Source organism: Rattus norvegicus, chromosome 5 (genome assembly GCF_021556685.1).
Source record: "Rattus norvegicus strain SHRSP/BbbUtx chromosome 5, alternate assembly SHRSP_T2T, whole genome shotgun sequence".
NCBI classification, from domain to species: domain Eukaryota; kingdom Metazoa; phylum Chordata; class Mammalia; order Rodentia; family Muridae; genus Rattus; species Rattus norvegicus.
In genome coordinates this window covers 167124238-167146154 of record NC_141538.1, presented here as the reverse complement: position 1 = coordinate 167146154, position 21917 = coordinate 167124238, and the positions used below count along the sequence as shown (strand labels likewise).

The following is a 21917-nucleotide window of genomic DNA, read 5'->3' as shown; positions in this document are numbered from 1 at the left end:
GGGGTCACCATAAGACCATCATAAAACACAGACGCTTACATTATGATACATAACAATAGCAAAATTACAATTAGGAAGTAGAAACAAAAATAATTTTATGGTGGTGGTGGTGTCAGCACAACATGAGAACTGTTAAAGCGTCACAGTGCTAGGAAGGCTGAGAACCATTGCTCTAGAGCCTTATAATCCAGCCTATTACAGTTTCCAGAATGTGTCCCTTACATTTTCTCCGTTTGAAATTCCCAGAGGCCTGTCATGCCAGGCACATGCCTGACAGCCCAGCCCCAGGTAGGTGGAGACAATAAAATCTGGAGTTCAAGGTTACACAGTGATGTGAGCAGAGCCTGAGCTGGGTGAGGCCCTGTCTCAAAACCTCAAAGGCCAAACCACAGCTTTAGAAGAAGGTTTAAGAGTCCGAGAGTTTTTAAGCAGGAATGGCTGCTGCCTAGTTCTGCACACCTGCTGGATAGATAACGAAGACTAGAAATGCAGTGGCCCTTAGAGAATGCTTCTGCTCTTAGGAGTCTGAAGGCCACCGGAAGGAGTCCCGCCCACCTCTGCCACACCCTTTATAACCATAGTCTCTGCTATCTCTTAATTTCAGTTCTCAGTTCCTGGGAGGGGAAACTCTCCCCTGATTCTATCCTTCCTTATTCCCAGTTAGATTTAGCAGCAATTTTCAAATATGCTCTTCTTAATTAAATGAGGTTCTGTTACAATCTCCTGAACTGCCCAGTGGTTTACCGTGTGCAGTAGGGCCTGGCTTCACACACTCAGTCACATTGTTTCTGTCACACACCTAACATCTGTAACTAGAGATGCCTTTATAAAAACAAACAAACAAACAAACAAACAAAAAGAAAAACAAAATAAACAAAACATAAAGGAAAGACAAACTCCCACATCCGCTGCTGCCTCTAGTTTTCTGTTTGTGAGGCAGTGAGGGCAGTCACAGCCACTGCTACTGCACTCTAGATTATGTCACACTGTGGCTGCTTAGTAAATATTCACAAAACCAAAGGGTAGAAGGGATGTACTAATCCACCTTTTAAATAAACAACCTAAAACCACTTAAAGAGGACATACTGTCTTAGATTTGTTTGTAAGATATAAAACCCCCAAAACTGCAACAGAAAAACCACCAGTTATTCCTGGTTTCCTTGACCACAGTTAGAGTGGTTTGGTGCAGGGGACAGAGGTCAGGGCTAAGAGGCTGACTTTAGGGCTGTCTCAATTCCAGCACAGGTCCTGACTCCCTTCCATTTCACGCTTCTCTGTGTGTGCTGCAGCTGGTGTAGGCTCTCCCATGCTCAGCACATACTCTACCTGCAGACAAGCTCCTTTCTGGAAAGTGGTTCTCCCTACTTCTCTAACCTCGGACCCTGCAACTTCTAGCCTCCCCAGATTATTTTTTAAAATTATCTTTTTAAGGATCAAAGAGATGGTTTAGCATTGGCTTTTCTTCCAGATAACCTAAGTTCAGGTCCCAGCATCCACACCACTTAGCATCTCACAATCTTCTACTTAGGAGATCTGATGCTGTCTTCTGGCCTACATGGACACTGGATGCATAAGGCACAGACATATATGTAGGCAGAACATTAAAACAAAAAACAAAAACAAAAACAAAAACAAAACTCTTATTTTTACCTAGCGCTCACCCATACTAACCACACCTAACAAGATCCACAAAACCCTTTTCCTAACTCCTGGGTCCCAGCCATCATGCTTAACTATCTAATAATTAGCCCAGGGCGTAACAGTTGACTTTCCCTATCAACAAACCACATGCCTTTACCTCCACTGTTGCTCGTAGTAGCTTTAATTATATCCCTAAATGTATGGCCACTGACAATGGTAAGGATCTGTCTACAATGGAGACTTCTGTGCTAGAGCCACACCAGCATTTAAGGTCGGGACAGGCAAACACGCAGCTGCTACAAGGCTACAATGAAAATGGTTCATCAACTGGGCGTCTGTCTGGAAAATGACAACGTGGATGAGATGTCTCCAGCGAGCTTCAGCTACTCATGAACAGCACTGCGAGCCACGCGGACGGCTCACAGAAGAGCAAGGCAATGAGGAACATGATGTGCCAGCTCAGGGTCACAGCCAGGTTTACACTTCACATATGACAGCATTCTAAACTGTGTACAGTAAAACCAAGCTGGAGATGGCTTGGGGGTGGAGTTGGGTGGGCCCTAGTTATACTTACTGAAGGCTTGGGATCAACTCACAGTGCCTACATGGCAGTCCACTACTGTCTGTTACAGCTCCAGTTCTAAGGGCACAATGCCCTCTTCTGGCCTTGGACACACAAAGGGTGCAGACATATATGCAGGGAAAACACTATAACATTAAAACAAGCAAACAAACACTCCTCCAAACAACATCTGGAAACATCTCTCCAAAAGTCATCTGGAAAGGCAGGCACAATGGCAGGCACCTACTGGCCCTGCTCCTTAGGGGCTAAGGCAGGAGGATTGCTTAACCCAGGATTTCAAAACCATACCCTACAACATAGGCGAGACCCATCTCAGAAACAAAGTTCCTGACATACTAAAACCCTGTACTGTGTACGAGGCATGTGTGGCGGGGAACTCCTAGGAGGGACCAGAAAGACTCAGACAGGGCTCCTGACACCTCCCACCATGGCACCGTATCTGCCTGCATCAGCCCTGGATTCCCCAAGTTCCCAAACCAAAGCTCCCACTGAGCTGAGGAAGACTCACCAGTGTGACCTGTGTGGTCTGGGATCCGAAGCCCACATGTCAGTGAAGGCAGGGACCACTTTTACAGTAGCAAAAGAACATAAAACATCCCACGGACTTATGCAGTTGGCTATTTTAAAGGATATGAACTGGAATATAAGATTGAGCCAAAGTTTTGCTTCCTCTGAATATTTCCCCCAATTTTGCAGTTAACTGAAAAAATTTGAGGGGGTGGGGTGGGGAATGTGTATGTTACTACTAGGAATTGAAACAAGTGTTCTCACTGAGCTGAACCCCAGTCCATTTAAAAGGTTTTACTTTGAGACAGCCTTCTGCTCAGGCTGGTCTAGAACTCACTCTGCATCCCAAATGGGCCTTGAACCTGCTTTCTGCCTGCCTTACCCTCCAAATGCTTGTGTGATGAGGCCCTGCTGGCTCACCCTTTTTTCATGGAATCTTCTATCACACCCTACCCTCTCCTCTGTGCAAAGCAATTTACAGAGAAGTGCATGTAAATGCAGATGCTTGCCCTAGGAGGTCAAGTCCCAGGTGGCTTTAAGAGGAAAAGGAGATGGCCACTGGAGAAGCCCCAGTGGAGATTTCCCACCTACTGTCTCACTTTAACACTAGAGTGTCTCACAGAAGCCCTTGGCACTCCCTGAGCTCGAGACTGGGATAAACAGACTTCTTCCCACCAGCTTCTAGACAGAACCCAGGCTCTGGCAGCACCTTCCATATCTTCTATTCTACCCACACACAGTAACCACCTTCCATCTCCTTTACCCAGCACACTTGACAGAAACTCATTCATCAAACTGTTATGTCTTAATTAACTCCATTCACAAAATGAACTCTACTCCCGAGTAACACGTATGTCCACAGGAGTAACTGAGCCCTTTCAAGCAACAAAGGCAGGCACAGGCAAAGTGGTATGTCCATCATTCGCACCAGGCAAACCACACAAGATAGATAGCACACGAGCTCTCAGCTCCAGTACATCAAGAAGCAGGTGCTGCAGAGAAAGTTAAATGATCTTAGGTTCCCAGGCACATTTGGTCATTGTCCTTTTCCTGTCAGAGAAGGAGCCTCAAAGGGGTGCATTCTTTTCTATGCCAATGACTCCCAAAGTCTAGGGTTGACAGGATGGAACAGGCTGCCAGAAAGATCAAGGTAGGATTAGAAAATGGAGTTAAAGAACTGAGGTTTTAGTCCCTTCTCCAAACTTCAGAAAGAAAGGCCTGAAGGTTGAAGGTTAACTTGCTCACCAATGACCATATAATGCATGATCTCCCTCCATTAAACCCCAGTAAACATCTATCTAAACATTTACCCCGGGGTTGGAGATTTAGCTCAGTGGTAGAGTGCTTGCTTACCAAGCACAAGGCCCTGGGTTCGGTCCCCAGCTCCAAAGGAAAAAAAAAAAGAAAAAGAAAAAAATTACCCCAATCTCCCCAAGGGACAGAGGTTCAGGGAGCTTCTGGGTAGCCCCACGAAGATCTTTAAGAGCACTGGCTGCTCTGATCTCCAAAGGACCTGGATTTGGTTCCTAGAACTGATATGGTAGTTCAGGAGAGCCAATGTCCTCTTCCGGTTTCCACTTGCAGTGCACAGACACACATGCAAGGAAAACCACACACACACACACACACACACACACACACACACACACACACACAATCAATAAAAAGAGAAGAACTCATCAATGGGGCACTTCTCCATAGGTGATTGGTACACACACAAGAGGGTGGTATACATCAACTTCTTGAGGACAGAAATTCATGTCCTCAGGACCCCTCCAGATGGTTCCTACATACCATTCACCTGCTGCTTGAGTCCTGTAAAATAGCTTGTTAAATATATCAAGTAAATGTGGAGTAGTGTTTGTCAGTCATCCTAGGAAATTAATCAAACTCAATTTGTATGCAGAGTATTGGGTCTGAAAGGGGGGTAGAGGTGGCACACACCTCAGAGTTTAGCCTGTAACCTGCCTCGGTGCTGTCTGTAGTGTCTGAGTGGATTGATTAGTGGATTGATTAGCTTGCTACTACAGAGTGAAATTCTCAGTGAGATGATAGAAGTCTTTCTGTGCTAACTGTGCTGAGTAGAGGAAGAAAGAGGTTTTAATGTTTTAGAGACTGAAGTTAAAAGTATCTCAAGAAAAGAAAGATAAAAAAGGGGTGTGTGTGTGTGTGTGTGTGTGTGTAGGGAGGGAAAGGAGAAAGGGAGAGGAGGGAGGAGAGAGAGAGAGCGCTTTTCACTGCAGTGACAAAATACTTGAAACAATTCAGAAAGAAAAAAAAATGTATCCTACCTCGTTTCCAAGGCTTCTGTTCATGTTCTCTGGGCCTGGTGTGGGTCTGTGGTAAGTCATGATAGTGAGGGCAGCCCCGAGTTGCTCACTCCAAAGCAGCCAGAGAATGAAAAGAATGAGAAAATGAAGAGAGGCCCCCAACCCCTGAGCCATTTCTCCAAAGACACACGTCTAGTTGCTCTTAACCACGAACACGCGTCTGGAGCCATCTGAAGTGCCTGCCTTGAAATACTCCACAGATGAGGTCTTCAATAGTTGGAAACATACATGAACTTCTTGAGGAACCATTTTACACAGGCAATAATAGGAAGTCAAGGTCCATTTTTCCACCCCAAACTAAAGGCAGCCTACCATCGACCCTTGAGTCTGCATGAAGGACATCTGAGAACACAAAGGAAGAAGCATGACGGAAAGACAACGACATGGGAAGCTCAACTTACAGCTGCATCTCTTGACATCCTATAACCCCAGTATCTACTTCTAACTCAAGTGCAGACTGCTGTAACTAAATCCCATGTAGAGCCACACAAATCCACCTCAGATACACTGCAACTTAACACATTATCGGGGGAGTTTAACAGAACGCTCTGTTATAAATGAGCTGAGCCAAGGTTGTTTCTGTGAGTTTCAGCCCAACCTAGGTTCCTGTACAGTGAGACCCTGTCTCAACACATACAAATGAATGAACCAGCCAGATAAGCCATGTCTGCACATCACAGCACTTACATGGCTGAGGCCAAAATAAGAGGAAGAGAAAGAGAAGAAAATTGAGCAACACTGTACACAGTTTTAAAATGAGTGATTGAGGGCTGCAGAGATGACTCGTTGGCTAAGAGTACGTAGCACTCTGCAGAGAAACAGAGTTTGGCTCCCTGTACCCAGGTCAGGTGGCTCACAGCCTCTTTTAACTCCAGACTGAGGGTCCTGTGCCCTCTATTACACATCATCTTCTACATGTGTGGGCACCTACACACGTGTGCACAAGTCATTACAAATAATGTGAATTGGGTTGGAGATGGAGTGGAGAGCCTTGAGTATGTTTATTGTGCAAGTTCACTGACGACCTACACCCAGAGTCTAGAGAATCTGATCTTCCATTGACCATAGTAAGAGAGTCCTCGTGGACCTGTACTTTGTGGGTTTAAATAGTAAGCAGGGAAACTAAGCTGGAAATTCAACTTTGAACTCTCTTTTTTTCAACAGCTACGCAAAAAACTCTGCCACAATAAAGCTCCTGGTCACATGTGCTGTGCTCAGCAACGTCATGGTGGAAACAACACACCAGGTGTCAAAGCTTTAGATGGCAGCGGGAACACAGACCGAGTTTGCTCTCTGGCCCCACAAAACAATAAAACGTTTGTCTGTTCAGTGGTGGTTCGTGCCTATAATCCCCAAACAGGGCAGTCTAAACAGCATTATAAGTGTGAAGCCAATTCTGTTTAATGAAAAAAATTTAAATTGAAGTCATGTTGAATTTATCTAGAAGCACCGCCAACCACCATGTTGCTTATCCATCCGGGATTTTGGTGGTGGATGTTTTTAAATAACACCTCGCTATCGTGCAGCCCATATCGCCTCCACCCCTGCCATGGTCTCCTGGGTGCTGAGACGGTATCTTCCCTGGTTCCCTCATCCTTAGAAATGCCTTTGTTTAATAGGTTTTGTTACTGTTTTTAAGCAAAGGCCTCATATACCACTTATCACACCCACTTCAAGGATCTCATCCTTCCTATTGCCGCCTTAGACAACGGTTTAAATCTCTGTTACATTCTACTGGCCCTTGTGGGTTCTCACTATTTCAACCACAGCAATTTCCCCATGTCTCCACAGTTCCGTTTACAGTCTCTGGGTTTTCTATATAGTTAAACAAATTACAGTCTGAAGTCTGTCTTTCTTTCTGTTCTCTGTGTTATCTCACACACACACTTTTCACCTAGTTATGTAGAAATTGGGGTGCAATGAGATTGACCATCCTTATTTGAATCCTCATCTTCAAGGAGCAGCTTTTCCCATAACTATGATATTAGTGTTTTGGGCAGTTACGGGTTTCAGATTAAGGGAATGAATGCCCCACTACTCCTAGAACCACAAGTTATCACTACTAAGAATGACAAGTAAGCTCTGCACAGAGTATGAAACGCAGCAAACTGCATTTGAGCTTAGGGTTAGGGATTAGGGTTAAGGTGAATGTCTGTGACATCAACACTGGGGAAGCAGAGGCAGGATGATCAGGAGGTCAGGACTGTGGTGGTTTATACTGGCTGTCAGTCAACAGAGCAACAATCACCTAGGAATTAAGTCTCTGAGTATGCCTATGCCTAGATTAACCAAGGTGGAAGACTCACTTTCCTGTGGGTGCAACATGCCTTGGAATGTGGTCACCAGAATTCACTTCTCTGCTTCCTGACAGTATCTGCCTCATGCTCTTCCATTATAACTTCACTGCTATGAAATTCTATAACCCATGGGCTGGCAAGATGGCTCAGCAGTTAAGAGCACTGACTGCTCTTCCAGAGGTCCTGAGTTCAAATCCCAGCAACCACATGGTGGCTCACAACCATCTGATGTGTCTGCTGACCCCTTCTGGTATGTCTGAAGACAGCTACAGTGTCCTCATATATAATACATACATACATACATACATACATACATACATACATACACACACACACACACATCTTTAAGAAAGAAAGAAAAAGGAAGGAAGAAATTTTATATTCTTGAGTTATGAATCAAAATAAACACTTCCTGCCTTAAAGCTGCTTCTACTGCAGCCAGGTGGTGGCAGCGCATGCTTTTGATTCCAGCACTCGGGGAACAGAGGCAGGAAGACATTTCTGAGTTCTAGACCAGCCTGGTTTACAGAGGAAGTACCAGGACAGCTGGCTATACAGAGAGACCCTGTCTTGGGAGGGAGTGGGGGTGCTTTTATCAGATATTTTGTCAAAGCAAGACAAGGAGCTAATAGGAAAGGCCAGCTTTGACCACACAGCAAGTCTGAACCAGAATCAGCTACAGAGACCCTGTGACAAGCAAACAACCCCACAGATAAACAATAAAACACTCCCAAACACAGACTCTCACCCCACACGCTCCTTCACAGGTGGTTAAAACACTTGCTGCATGGCCACGAGGACAGAGTTCAGATCCTAGCAACCAAGGTGGGCACTTAATGAACACATGTAACCCTAACTCCGAGGCGAGGGGAGACACGACTATCACTGGAGTTTTCTGGCTTCTAGACTACCTGAGAAAATGAGAGCTCCACGTTCAGGGAGAGACCTTGCCTCAAGAGAACAGAAGAGGGACAGAGCACACCGAACCCTCCCTGCTGGCTTCTATATGTGCAGGTATAGGTGGATGTCTATATGTAAGTGAGGGCTGGCACAAATTAGGTCAGGGCCCGTGACTGGACAGTAAAAAGTAAGGTGGGGCAAAGCTTTTGTAAGGTGGGAGAGAAGGGGAAGGAGAGGAGAATCAAGATGGAAATGGGAGGACGACCCAGATCCTGGAGGTCTGGAATGGCCCTAGGTAGTTATGTACATTTCTTAAGGGATGGATTCATAGTAAATCTATCTTATCTAGGCAGACGGTTTACATCCTTATCATTTGGTTGTGAGCTTACAGTTTAGATGTACTGTGGACTGAGAATTTAACATATCAATCTTATTGATAAATTACAGTTTATTGAGTCCTGATTTCCCCATGGAAGTTGGGACTGTGGTTAGAGTCCACGACAGGGAGCTGTGATAGGTCAGCCCCATGCTGGACTTCTAAAATCCATCAGGATTTTACCGGGTAGCTGGAACCAGAGAGTTCGTGGTTACTAGAGAGCAGCCGGGAGAGATACTAATTAGAGATAAATTATGGTTGGCTCCATATGGCCCTCCAGTGCTGGAACGAACTCTAGGGACCAGTGTGGCAAGGTGCCACACTGGAACGGCCTGCTGGACCGCCTGGGTCTGAGAGTACTTGGGAGCAGGGTGAAGGTGCTGAGATAAAGATACCACACAGTGCCATGTGGCCTATAAGTGCTGGTGCTACCCACAGGATAAAAGGTTCAGCCACTTTTTAACATTTACCACAACATGCAGGTGCTGGTCCAGGTAACCCGTGTGCATACACTCAGGCAGGCAGACCCGTGTGCACACATGCGCACACACGCACACTCACTCTTTTACATACATAAATGAATTAATCTAAAGAAAAAGGCCATTGAGACGGCTCAGCAATATAAAGGTATTTTCTGACTTGCACACGCACAGGCGTGCTCACACACAGTGACTGAGTGAATGAATGACTGAGAGAACATGGAGGGAAGTATTCTCAGGAATGGTCTGGGTGAAAAGCCTTTCTCTCCCATAGCCCCAAGCAAGTAGAAGGAATCTAAACAGTTGAGAGCAGAATTACACAGGGCTTAGACGGACATTTTACATCATTCTATTACATCTACAAAGACGTTTGTACATGTGTGAAAACCAAGAAATGGTTGCAAGCTAGAGCAGTTGACATTTCCACTCCACTTGTTCAACTAGTCTTTAAAAAACTAAGAGGTCCTGACTATATATTGGAGAAGAACATTTCATTTCAGGCAATAATCAGACGCACAGGTTTTTGGGAGAAGTGGTGAGAAGAACTAGCCTCACATATTTTCCAAAGCCCCATCAGAACCACAAATTTAAAAACAAAAGCCCTGGGGCTGGAGAAATGGCTCAGTGGTTAAGAGCACTGACTGCTCTTCCAGAGGTCCTGGGTTCAATTCCCAGCAACCACATGGTGGCTCACACCATCTGTAATGGGATCTGATGTCCTTTTCTGGTGTGTCTGAAGACAGCTGCAGTGTACTCATATAAATAAAAATAAATAAATCTGTTTAAAAAAAAACAAAAACAAAAAACAAAAGCCCAGTGCATGGACTTAATCCCAGCACTCAAGAGGCAGAGGCAGGCACATCTCTGAGTGAGTTCTAGGACAGTCAGGACTGTACAGAGAAACCGTCTTAGAAAAAACCAAACAGAACAACAACATCCCAAACCTCCACCCCAAACTCTCTATCGTCCAAACACGCTCTGGCCAGAGCAGGCAGCTAATGCATGCAGCGGCAATCAGCCGGCACCACAGAGTGTGGGCTGCAGGTCCCGTCACTCTGGGGAAACTGAGGACACCCTATTTGGCACAGCCTCCTCCTGTGGCCAATTCCTGTTGGTGACTTGGATCTTTCATAGACTTGGGCAGCACTCGCCATTACAGAATTCTGTCTTCATACAACTCAGTTCTGACAGGCTAGTCTGGAAGGAAGTGGGGTTACCATTTCACCAAGAGAGGAGACCCAGGGAGCTGGAGAGATGGCTCAGTGGTTAAGAGCACTGGCTGCTCTTCCAGAGGTCCTGAGTTCAATTCCCAGCAACCACACGGTGGCTCACAACCATCTGTAATGGGATCCGATGCCCTCTTCTGGTGTGCATGAAGACAGCAACAGTAATATTCATATACATTAAATAAATAGATAAATCTTAAATAAAACAAGAGAGAGACTGAGACTACAACAGGAATCAAGCACATTTTTATCAATGCCCTCTGGGGTTTCCAGATCACTCTGACACAAACAGATTACACCGACAGACACACGAGACTGCATGCCTGTGTGCTGGCCAAAGAATCCTACTATAAGTCAGGAATTTCAGGAGTAAAATCTCATTTTTGTTCTATGAAAAGTAAACACTGCCTGAGAAGCAGTAAGCACCAAGCACTGAGGCTGCATGGTGCAGGGCCCCCTAAGACTCGCCAGATGCAGACTTGGATGTCCCAGCGCTCACATCGAGTATCCTGCATCTTAGCCTCATCCGCCAGTGAGTTGGGAGGAATGGGAAAATGCTGTCTGAAGGGTTCTCTGTTGCTAGGATGAAAAGAGCTATAAGTATGAGGTCAAAGCAATATTTAAAAAAAAAAAACATTCTAAAGCTTCAACCACCTCTTTCTTTTGAAATGGAGAGCCACAGAAGATCAAAGGAGACCGTTGTTTGCTCACTGCTGTTCTGGGAGCCTCCTCCCTGCACCAGGCAGAGTCCCAGAGGTTAGACAGCATGATTTTAAACTTAACAGAATCTCAAGACAAGCTGGACAGCCTCACATGGAGGGCTATACCAATAATCCTAGCACGAATGAAGCAGGAAAATAAGAGTTAGAGGCCAGCCTAGGCCAAACAGCCAGAGTGTGCCACAACTTTAAAAAGAATCAGAAAGAGCGTGTTGTACGGCGGTTTCCTGGAACACCTGAGCAAAGGCAACAGAGGGAACCGACAGAGCTTCCACACAGTCCATCCCCTCCTGCACTCAAAAGCACAAGGCTGGCGGATGAGGAAAACATCACGTTGCGAAGACATGCTTCTCCTTGCTTCCTCTGCCAGGCACAAGGAGTCCACGAGGCCTCAGCAGCTTGCACAACACCATGCTTAACCTTGGCTCAGTCAGCCTCCTCAGCCATGAGGAGCAGGCGGGGCAAGGGGAGCAGGGTTAAACTTACTGGAAACAAACTTAATCAAAGCCCAGCAGTAACAAAGGGCACCGGAGACATTTCTACTGTATCGCATCCCACAGCCTGGCCACGAGCCCGGAATTTTCATTACAATTTTTCAAAGGGAGGGAGAAAAGGAGGAAAAAAATGTTTCACAAAAGCCCTATCAAAGCCCCAACCCAGGATGCCCTGCCACACAACCAAATATCTATGAGAGGCTAGCTTTTCAGGGAGTCAAAACCCAGCATGTGGAACCTGGCAGGCCTTTTATATGGTGGGAGGGGTCCTTAAAACCACTACTGTTCTGCACTGAAGTCTCCAAGTTTCACAGATCATTAAAGGTTTCTGAACCACAGAGAAAGGAGGGCAGAGTTAAGGAAATAAATCAAAAGTTCCTCTGGGATGCACAAATGCCTACTTGGAACAGGCTTTTAGCACGAACACCCTCACACTAACAACAGGAAGGACTTTTCAAAATAAAAGCAGAGAAGAGATTTGCTCTTGTTATAAGCAATACACTTTTGGTTTAAAGGTTACATGTGCTGGAATAAACTGTGGAAGAAAGCAGGTGAACAAAAAGCCAGAAGAGCATTGTTTTGGGGGCCCCCAAAAAGTTAAGAAGCCCCGTGCTGATCAGGGGTAGGTAGGCTGACAGAGAGGACCAGGGGACTCTCTCCTCGTCATCCTGCCCTAAAATAGTTTCCCACTAATCAGAAAGAAGTCTCTTGTCTTTCTCGTGAGCCACATACAAGTGGAGACATGGGCGAGGACCTCCCTCCCATTTCTTAGGTTAGTCCCACCAAGTTCAAAACCCAGAGAAGGAGCACAGGAGGTGGCCGGGAGCTGTGCGGCTTCCCTGAGTCTGGGTCGTCTTCAGCTCTCTGGCAGATAGATAGAAGCCCCTCTGTTAACTTAAGGCCAGAATATTGACCTGCTCAAAGCACCTCACTAGCATGCTTCCCAAAAAGAACCAAATCCTGATATTGGGAACCATCAACAACATACCAAGGCAACTGGATATGTGTCTATCTTAGGCCTCTCAAATACTCAAACATGCAAAAGTCACCATTCTTAACACACCCACTCCCAATGCAACCTTACAACATATGGAACAAAGAGTCAACTGCAATAGCCAGAACTACGTAACTAAAGTGTCCCTGAAGAAAGTCTTCATTTGAACGTTGTTCAGAACCTCAGTGGTTTTCCATTCACACTGCAAACAGAGGATAAAAAATTCCAGAGACCGTTTGCAAGATAATAAAGTAGCATGTGATGGTGACTCACTAACAGATGAAGAGAAGAAACCCAACGACAGCCAGGAGGCTTAGAACCCCACACACCTCCACGGAGAGTGTGCCCTTGCTCAGGCGCTTGTATGGTAAGCAGGACTAGGCTATCGGCTCAGTCGGCAGCTGATCAGCATAATAAACTCACTGAGAAAAACAAAGCATGGTTTTCAATCCTAATCTAGCACACAGCCGCTTCTGTGCAAACACTGAAATAGGAAGGCCCTCTATGGTACAGTGAGCCCAGGCACTAGTCTTACGCTGGGGCACATAAGTTAAAGGTTCTTTGCCTACTCTACAATGTGGATGGTGTTGATGTCTAGGTTTTCAAGTCTTAAAAACAGCAGCTAAAGGGGTTAGGGATTTAGCTCAGTGGTAGAGCACTTGCCTAGCAAGCACAAGGCTCTGGGTTCAGTCCCCAGCTCTGGGGGGGAAAAAAAAAAAACAGCAGCTAAACATGTACTTCCTTCCGAGAGCTTCGGACCAGACCCTCATGCTGATACAGGCGCAGTGCATATAAATACTTATGTGCGAACAGTGGAAATCCGTAAGAAGAATAAGTCTTAAGACTGGCGTTTATCTAGATTTTTCATTTAAAATAAAAATAAAATTAAAGGATACAATTCTGCGGGGACAGATAAGTTGATTGTGAAGACAGTATGGAAGGCTCCAGAAGCCTTGTGGTTCGAGTAAGTCAGCAGGTGGGTGTTTTCAAGACAGCTCAGCAAGGAGCTCCATGAATCAGGTAGGCTCGCTCTCTCCTCCACTCACAAAGCACAGACCAAAAGCTCCCTTGAACTCCAAACTTTGCCAGCCGTACTAATACATACATCTCAAAGGCCAATCCTCAGAAATTATAATCCCACAATTCAGATGGACTCAAGACATACATTTCCAAAGTCAAAGAGAAAAACACAAACCAAAACAAAGGAAAAGGTCAGAGTAGTGAAACTTTAACTAAAAACTTAACATTCCAGGGAGGAGTGTTGCTCAGTGGTTAAGTCCATGTCTAGTTCCCTGCGAGGACCTGGGTTCTGTATTTAGCACTGACAGAATAAAACAACTACCACAAGCAGACATTTAAGCAGGATCTGGGAAGATGGCTAAGTGGTTGAAGTAACAACCATGCAAGTACCAGGAGCTTGGTTAAAAACCTCCTAACCGGGGGTTGGGGATTTAGCTCAGTGGTAGAGCGCTTGCCTAGGAAGCGCAAGGCCCTGGGTTCGGTCCCCAGCTCCGGAAAAAAAAAAAAAAAACCTCCTAACCTAGCCAGGTGAGGGCGCACACCTTCAGTCGTAGCACTGGGGAAGCAGAAGCAGGTGGATCTCTGTGAGTTCCAGGCCAGCCTGGTCAATAGAGCATGTCCAGGGCTGGTAACACTGGTTACACTGAGGAATCTGTCCCGAAAAAACCAACCAACCAACCAACCAACCAATCAACCAATCAAACAGACATATGGATAGATAGATAAATCCTATCTCAATAAAAGGCAGATAGACAGACATCCCCTAAACCATGTACAGCAGATTCCTAGGAAGTTCACAGGCTTGCTAGCCTGGCTCTCACACAAGAGACCTTGTCTTAAAAACAAGATAGGGTTTGGGGACAGATAAAAGTTGTTCTCTGGGCTGGAGAGATGGCTCAGTGGTTAAGAGCGATGACTACTCTTCCAGAGGTCCTGAGTTCAATTCCCAGCAACCACATGGTGGTTCACAACCATCTGTAAAGAGATCCGATGCCCTCTTCTGGTGTGTCTGAAGACAGCTACAGTGTACTCGTATATAATAATAAATAAATCTTTAAAAAAAAAAAAGTTGTTCTCTGACTGCCATGTGTGCACCCTGGCTTGTATGCATGGTGACTATACACACACACACACACACACACACACACACACACACACACACAGAGTGAAAAATAAACCAGCCAGTGGTGGTAGTGAGCCTTTAATCATGGCCCTTGAAGGAAAAGGAAGATGGATTTCTGTGAGTTCAAAGCCAGTCTACAAACAGTAGGACTACACAAGAAAAATCCTGTCTCGAAAGAAAGGGAAGGAAGGAAGGGAGGGAGGGAAGGAGGGAGGGGAAAGGGAAGGGAGGGGAAGAGGAGAGGAGGGTAGGGTAGGGTAGGGTAAGAGCTGGAGATTGGCTCAGTGGTTAAGAGCACTGATTGCTCTTTCAGAGGTTCTGAGTTCAATTCCCAGCAACCATCTGGGATCTGGTGCTCTCTTCTGGTGTGTCTGTAGACAGGTACTGTGTGCTCTATACATTAAATAAATAAATCTTTTATTTTTAAAGTCCATTATAAACACAGTTTCTACAAAGAATGCACTGCATAAAGACAGAGCTCTCTGGTCAGTTGTCAGTTTGCATGTGTAGGATAAGTTCACGAACAGGCATAGGACACACGTTAAAAAGAGCAAAGGGCCAAGACTTCAGCTTTAAAAACTGCCTTCTTTCCAACACTGACACCAAGTTTCCTCCACAAAAACCACACACCTGCTGAATTCACATAAGGGAAACAGTCACACCCTCTTAGATTACTGCAGCTAAAACAGTGCCTCTTGGCATGGTGCCCTACACCTGCAATCCCAGGAGTCCAGCAGCAAGACAATCTCTAGGTTCAAGGCCAGCCTGGCTATAAAAAAACCTGACTCAACTAAACAAAAACAAAATAGTCAAATAGCAGACAGGCCCTGGCTACACTGAGGTAGACAGCATTCGCCTGGGAGCCGCCACAGTGAGGCAGCACCACAGCAGCCAGCATCCTTGCTGCCTAGATGCCAAGCCTAGGCTGGGAGACTTCAGACAGCACCTAGAGCTAAGCTGTGCAGAAAACAGTGGTCAGGTCTTATGGCTCTCCATTTTGCCTGCTAACTAATGCCTCAAATCCACTCACATTGCTTCCCAGGCTGGCTGGCTATGCCAGTAAAGAAAGCGATATTTGAAGGCTTCTGTATATTTGTTTGTTTTTTAGTCTTTGAGTCAGACACCTGCCTCTTAAGTGCTGGGATTAACCCATCAACACCTAGTGAATAAGATTTTTAAAATATAAAATAAGGTGTTACAACTATGCTTCTTTCTCTTTCCATATTTAATTTTACTTGTGTGCTTGAGAGCGCCTTCAGAGACCTTAAGAAGTCAGACCCTTGAGTCAGAGTTACAGGTGGTTGTGAACCAACCCACCTGGGTGCTAAGAAAGGAAATTAGGTTCTCTAGAAGAGCACCAAGTGCTTCTGACCACCAGCCATCTTCCCAGACCCACAACTGTATTTCTAAGAAAAGAAAATGAAGTGAGAGTTGGAGGGGGGAAAGTTATATATTAAGAAACTCTATTGGGCTGGAGAGATGGCTCAGTGGTTAAGAGCACTGACTGCTCTTCCGGAGGTCCTGAGTTCAATTCCCAGCAACCACATGGTGGCTCACAACCGTCTGTAATGGGATCGGATGCCCCCTTCTGGTGTGTCTGAAGACAGTGTACTCACATACATTAAATAAATAAATAAATAAATAAATAAATAAATAAATAAATAAATCTATCTATTTTAAAAACAAAGAAAAACAAAAGAAATTCTATGATTCCTCAAAGAGATGGCGTGGTGGTTACAGCATTGGCTGATCTTCCAAGGGACCCAAACTCAAAAGGCTGCTCACAACCAACTGCTATTCAGATTCAAGCCTTGTCCACAGAGAAAGTTCCAGGATATCCAGTATTACACAGAAACCTTATCTCAACCCCCGCCCCCCCAAAAGCACTGGCTGCTCTTCTAGAAGACGTGGGTTTAATTTTCAGCACCACAAGGTGGCTCACAACTCTAAGTAACTCCAGTCCCCAGAGGCTCTGACTCCGCCTTCTGACCTCCACCAGCACTGCATACACATGGCACACAGACATGCATGCAGACAAAACATTCGCATAAATAAATGTTAGAAAAGGATGAATATACTTTGGAGGGTTAGGATTTTGAGGCTGTGTAAGCAGTTCCTAAACTTTACTGAAGAACTACGATTTCACTTAAACCTCTATTTTAACAACAAACTAGCCATCTTGGTTCACCAGGCAGAGACAGGGAGCTGAGAGCCTTCGTTGTCCACTTTGCTGTGAGCAGCTGGCAATGTTCAGTATCTGCACTGGGGGACACGGGAAAAGCAGAGAAGCTTCTCAAGTGTTGCTCTGTAGCTGCCCCACAGCTGCCTGTCCTCAGAGTATCAACCCAATCTGGAAGCCCATCCCGTGCTCTCTTATGTAAGATTAGGCGTTATAATTGTTTACCTAAGGTTATAATCTGAAACTAAACAAAGCCTCCTGCTGACACTGGAGTCATCTTGATCTCTTAATGCTAACAGAGCTTAGATGACTCATTCTTCCATCTGGGACGACATGCTGACACACGCCACTCGGTCATGGGATGGGATTCACTTGCCCCCAGAAACATGACCGATTTTCATGCTATCTAAGCATGTTAAAATTTAAAACTTCCATCCAAAACTTCCCATCCCATCACACAAAGTTAATAAAATCTAGCTGTCCCTTCTCTGGGCAACCCAAAGCCTGTGAGCTTTAATTTTGGCCCAGGTGCCCCTGCACTAAATCATACAACCTTCTGTGCACACTCATCCCTAATGGTCCTATGCTACAACTGTCCCTTCTTTGCCACCTTCACCCGTGATGCAGAATGTCTCTCACTGAGACCGGAATGAGCGTGTGCTCTGATGGTAATATTTGGACACTTCTACCTGCACTTACAAGTAACAAGAGTTTAATCTTTCCTGAAGTAGTTGTTAGAAACTAAAACTGAGGAGGGGATCCAAGACATCCAAGACCAGTGCCTCCCTGCCTCCCCTCTCTACAGGATGCCTCGTTAGGAAACCGAACTGTCTACTCGATAATCTGCGCTGCATCTGAGCGGAGTCACTCACTATCCCACGTCTAGGAGGGTGGTGCTCCTGCCCACAAGCCACTGCTGCCAACAGCAGGCAGAGCTACACACAAACCCTCAGAGGGCAATCTCCCAGGAACCACTCTTCTGTCCAAATAACGCACCCGTGTTTGCAGAGCGAAGAGAGACCATCCTTATATTTTGAGTGTAATCATCCTGAGATTTTATAAGAAATGGCAATGTATATGGGAAAATTATCTTGGGATCTATCTGTGCTGTAGGATCTGAGTCTGTCAGGCCTATTTATTTCTAACATCCAAGGCCAGGCCCATGTGACTCATCTACCCAATAGCAGAGCAACAGCACTTGGAATCTCCGAGAGACCTGGCCTGGAGGACAACAAATTACAGAACGTCTGGGAGGGAGACCCTGTGTGGGGCAGAGGGGCTAGCCCTGCCTTCTCAGGAGTGCAGGACACTTGGCAGTGTTTACACAGATGCGCTACACCCAGACCCCAGTGTAAACTGTTGAGAGCTCTGCAGTGGGCAGCCTCAGTCACTCTGAGACACTGCTCAATCCTAGCTTATCCACCAATCATACATTTTATACATGTGATAAAGAGAGGCAAATGGGGAAAGAGGAAGGAAGAACTGGGTATGTGCACAGCTGTAATTCTAAAAAGATCTGACTTGTCCTAATACCCACTCAACTATAAACAGTTGACTTCCTTAGTCACAGCCTCTATTCCCACTTCAGTGGGCAGCAGCACTCGGAGGAGAGCCAGGCCTCGTGCCTGATAACAAACGCCAGAAGCCAGTGCTCAGAAAGCTGATGTTCACCCACACAGGCGCTTCCTTCAGAGGCCAAGGCCTGCAGGGAACAGGAGGATTGCAATTCCTGCAGTGTCCTCCAAAAGCTTGGAGATCTGCTTCCACCCAGGAACTCCTGCAGGTCCTCCCTCTCTTCCACCTTCCCTGAGTAACTCAAGAGAAAGGGCAGGTGACCGAGGAAAACGGTCCCAGAGTAGAGCCACCGTGTGCAGGGCTGGGCTCAGCAGTAAAACGCTTTTCTAGCTTGTCGAGTCCAGGGTTTGATCCTTAGCAAGCAAGCACATGTGCACACAAAGACTTGTTCCCAACAGAAGGTAATAGGTTGGGAAGAGAAATCATTTTATATATTCTTTACAGATATTACCTTTTGAAAATGGTCCCACATGTTTAAGAGCTTAGAGTTATCACATGGTCTCACAGGAATGAAAAAGCAAAAGGACCCAATAACCTGCCTGAAGCCCACAGCATGAGTGGCAGAGACAACAGTAGTCCAGTGTACCAACAGTTAACAGTACTCTAGAGCCCTCTCTTTTTTTCTTTAAAGGTTTTTCTTTTTTTAATTATCTTTATTAGCTAGGCAGTGGTGGCACACTAGGCAGAGGCAGGAGGATCTCGGTTAGTTTGAGGGTATTCTGGTCTACAGAGTGAGTTCCAGGACAGCCAGAGTTACACAGAAAAATCTATCTCAAACAGAACAACATCCTGCACCAGTAAAACAACAACAACAAAAAAACCAACCAACCAACCAGACAAAAACCCTCCCTCTACATACCCCCCCCCTCTCTCTGTGTGTGTGTGTGTGTGTGTGTGTGTGTGTGTGTGTGTAAAACATTTATGGGGCTCAAGAAGTGGCTTGGAGATTAAGAGCACTTGCTGCTTTTGCAGAGAACATGGTTTGGTTCCCAGTACCTACATGGTGGTTCATAACTGTATGTAATTCTAGTTCCAGGAGAGCAAATGCTCTCTTCTGTATCAGACATCCATATGGTGCACAGACATACATTCATGCAAAACACTCATACATATAAAACAATCTTTAAAAATACTGATTTTGAGGCTAGAGAGATGGCTCAGCAGTTTAGATCGCTTACTGTTTTTCCAGAGGACCCAGGGCCAATTTCTAGCAACCACATTGTAGCTCACAACCATCTGCAACTGTAATTCTGGTTCTAGAGGACTCACAAACACCCTCTCTTCTGATCTCCCCAGGCAAGACAGTCATATACATACAATAAAGTTTTTAAAAATCTTGATTTATTTATTTAATTTATATGGCTGTATGCCATATGTGTTCAGAGGTCTGAAGAGAGTGCTGGACTCCTGAGCTACAGTGGCAAGGGGCTTAGATGCCTGGTGTGGGTGCTGTCCAGCGACTCTGCTCCTCTGCAGGGGCAGCACACATTCTTAAGCTATGCACCATCTCCCCAGGGTCTCCCAGGCTGACACCCAACTTTAACCTGTCAAAATGTGATTTGAACTTCCCACAGCACCAAGCTGAAGCAGAAAAAACCTTCAGAGAGATCGGGTGCTATAGTAACTGGCCAGGCCAGCAATAAACACAGGTCTACTGACCCTCCATAACCCAATCAGACAGGCTTCAATGGTAATGCCTTTCTGATGTTTCAAGTCTTCTAGGAATAGCAAAAAAAAAAAAAAAAAAAAAAAAAAAAGCTAATAATTCAACAGAAGAAAATGTGGCAAAGTATCTAGATTATAAGAATTTTCTATAAAGTTTCATAACCATACGATTTTTTAATCAAGGAAGTTCTGGAGCACTGGTACTGCAAAGGTGCTCATCTTCTGCAAGAGAAATGACCTTCACCTCCTGTCTCAGTGCTCTGTAATGATTAGCCTAGCCAAGGTGACAGCTAAGGAAAACACAGGACAGGGGCTCCCCTAGCTGATTAGAACACTTAGCAGACTCACCCAATGACCAACTCCTCCCAAGCAGTCAGAAGGAGTTGGAACTAAGGACACTCAGCAGAAGTGTGCAGAGGTCACCCAGGGCTGCGGACCACTCTGCTTCCTGTATTCCAGTGACAGTGCCCACATGAAATACGGCCCAGCCACGGCAAGGGAGGGGAAGCCTTCCTGGAATGATGGGCAGAAACCTCTTACAGGGCTGCTCACAGCAGGAAAAGGCATCGTTAACTCAATTAGACCATGATGTGGGCAGCCGAGAACAGGTGGGATAAGGAACTGAATTTCTAATTAGGAAACTAGGTAAGTAACACTGATCTAGGTTAAAGGTCAGTCAGGTCTGTCTTCTGCTATTCTGTTGACTAAAACTGTTGTGTCTCCAGCTGCCTAGCAAGCATGAGACCCTGGGCTGATTCCCAGCATCCAAGCCCCACCTCTGTATGAATTTGGTTTAATGCTCAATTGTATGACTTTTCTTTTGTCTTCCTTGCTGCCTTTCTTTCAAAGCATCCAGATAAAATGCTGTCGAGGTTTCTTCTGTCAGACCTTTATGCCTTACAACTTTCGGCAGATAAAGGACAGAGTTTGGCAGGGCTGGAGGGCTGAGGCGACTGCTAAGGCTCAATCCCAGCACCTGTAACAAAAAGATCTGAGCTGCTAGGTTAAGGATGGGTTATCAACTTTAGGACACACCTCACTGACTTTTCCATTCAGCCCAAAGAAGACTGCTACATTTGAGTCAAGTCACTTTCATTTTTTAATGTATGCAACAAACTTAGAAAAAAGAGTCTCTGAAAACTTAAGGAGAGTTTCTACATCACTGCTGCTCTGCTCTCCACACCAAGTCTCTCCAGAACCTGTTCTGGAGAGAGGAAGGAAGAGAGTGTTTCCACAACAGATTCTAATATCCGAAATCTGGGTACTCAAAGGCATATCAGTTATCAGGAAATCAGTAACCACCACACAGAGCAAAATGGCAGATTAACAAAACCCTACCATCACTTTTGTAATGGATATTCTTCATTCACCCTCTCTCGGATTAAATATCAATCATACCCCCTGCCCCAGGTCCGAGGTACTACTGGTCACTGGGTCAGGCTGGAAGCCACCAGCAGGGTGAGGTGGGTGGTCCACTCCCGCCTTCCTGGAGGCAGGCAATTACAGGTAACTGAGCTTGTACCCTTACAGCATCACCTACCAAAGAAGTCTGCTCAGTACACCCTCCCACAAGTTCATCAAAAGCAACCGTCAGCACTTGACCCTCAGCTTTTGAAACAGCAAAGGAATTTTTTAAAGCTCCCATTAAACAACTAATAAAAACCCTTTCCACTACAAAGTGCAAATATTTAAAGCTGGGACAGTAAAGATTTAAAAGAATTTTCTCTAGAGCACAGCAACATTAATTTAAATAAGTGGAGGGGAAATCCCAGCAGAATTCCATAAACCTCTCAATTCTATCCTTTGGCT

At 45.5% G+C, this 21917-nt stretch overlaps 1 protein-coding gene across 18 annotated transcripts in view; it reads right to left on the bottom strand.

Annotated features, from left to right (window-relative positions):
- Positions 1-21917, bottom strand: part of Rere (arginine-glutamic acid dipeptide repeats) — a 329621-nt gene that overhangs the window by 26758 nt on the left and 280946 nt on the right.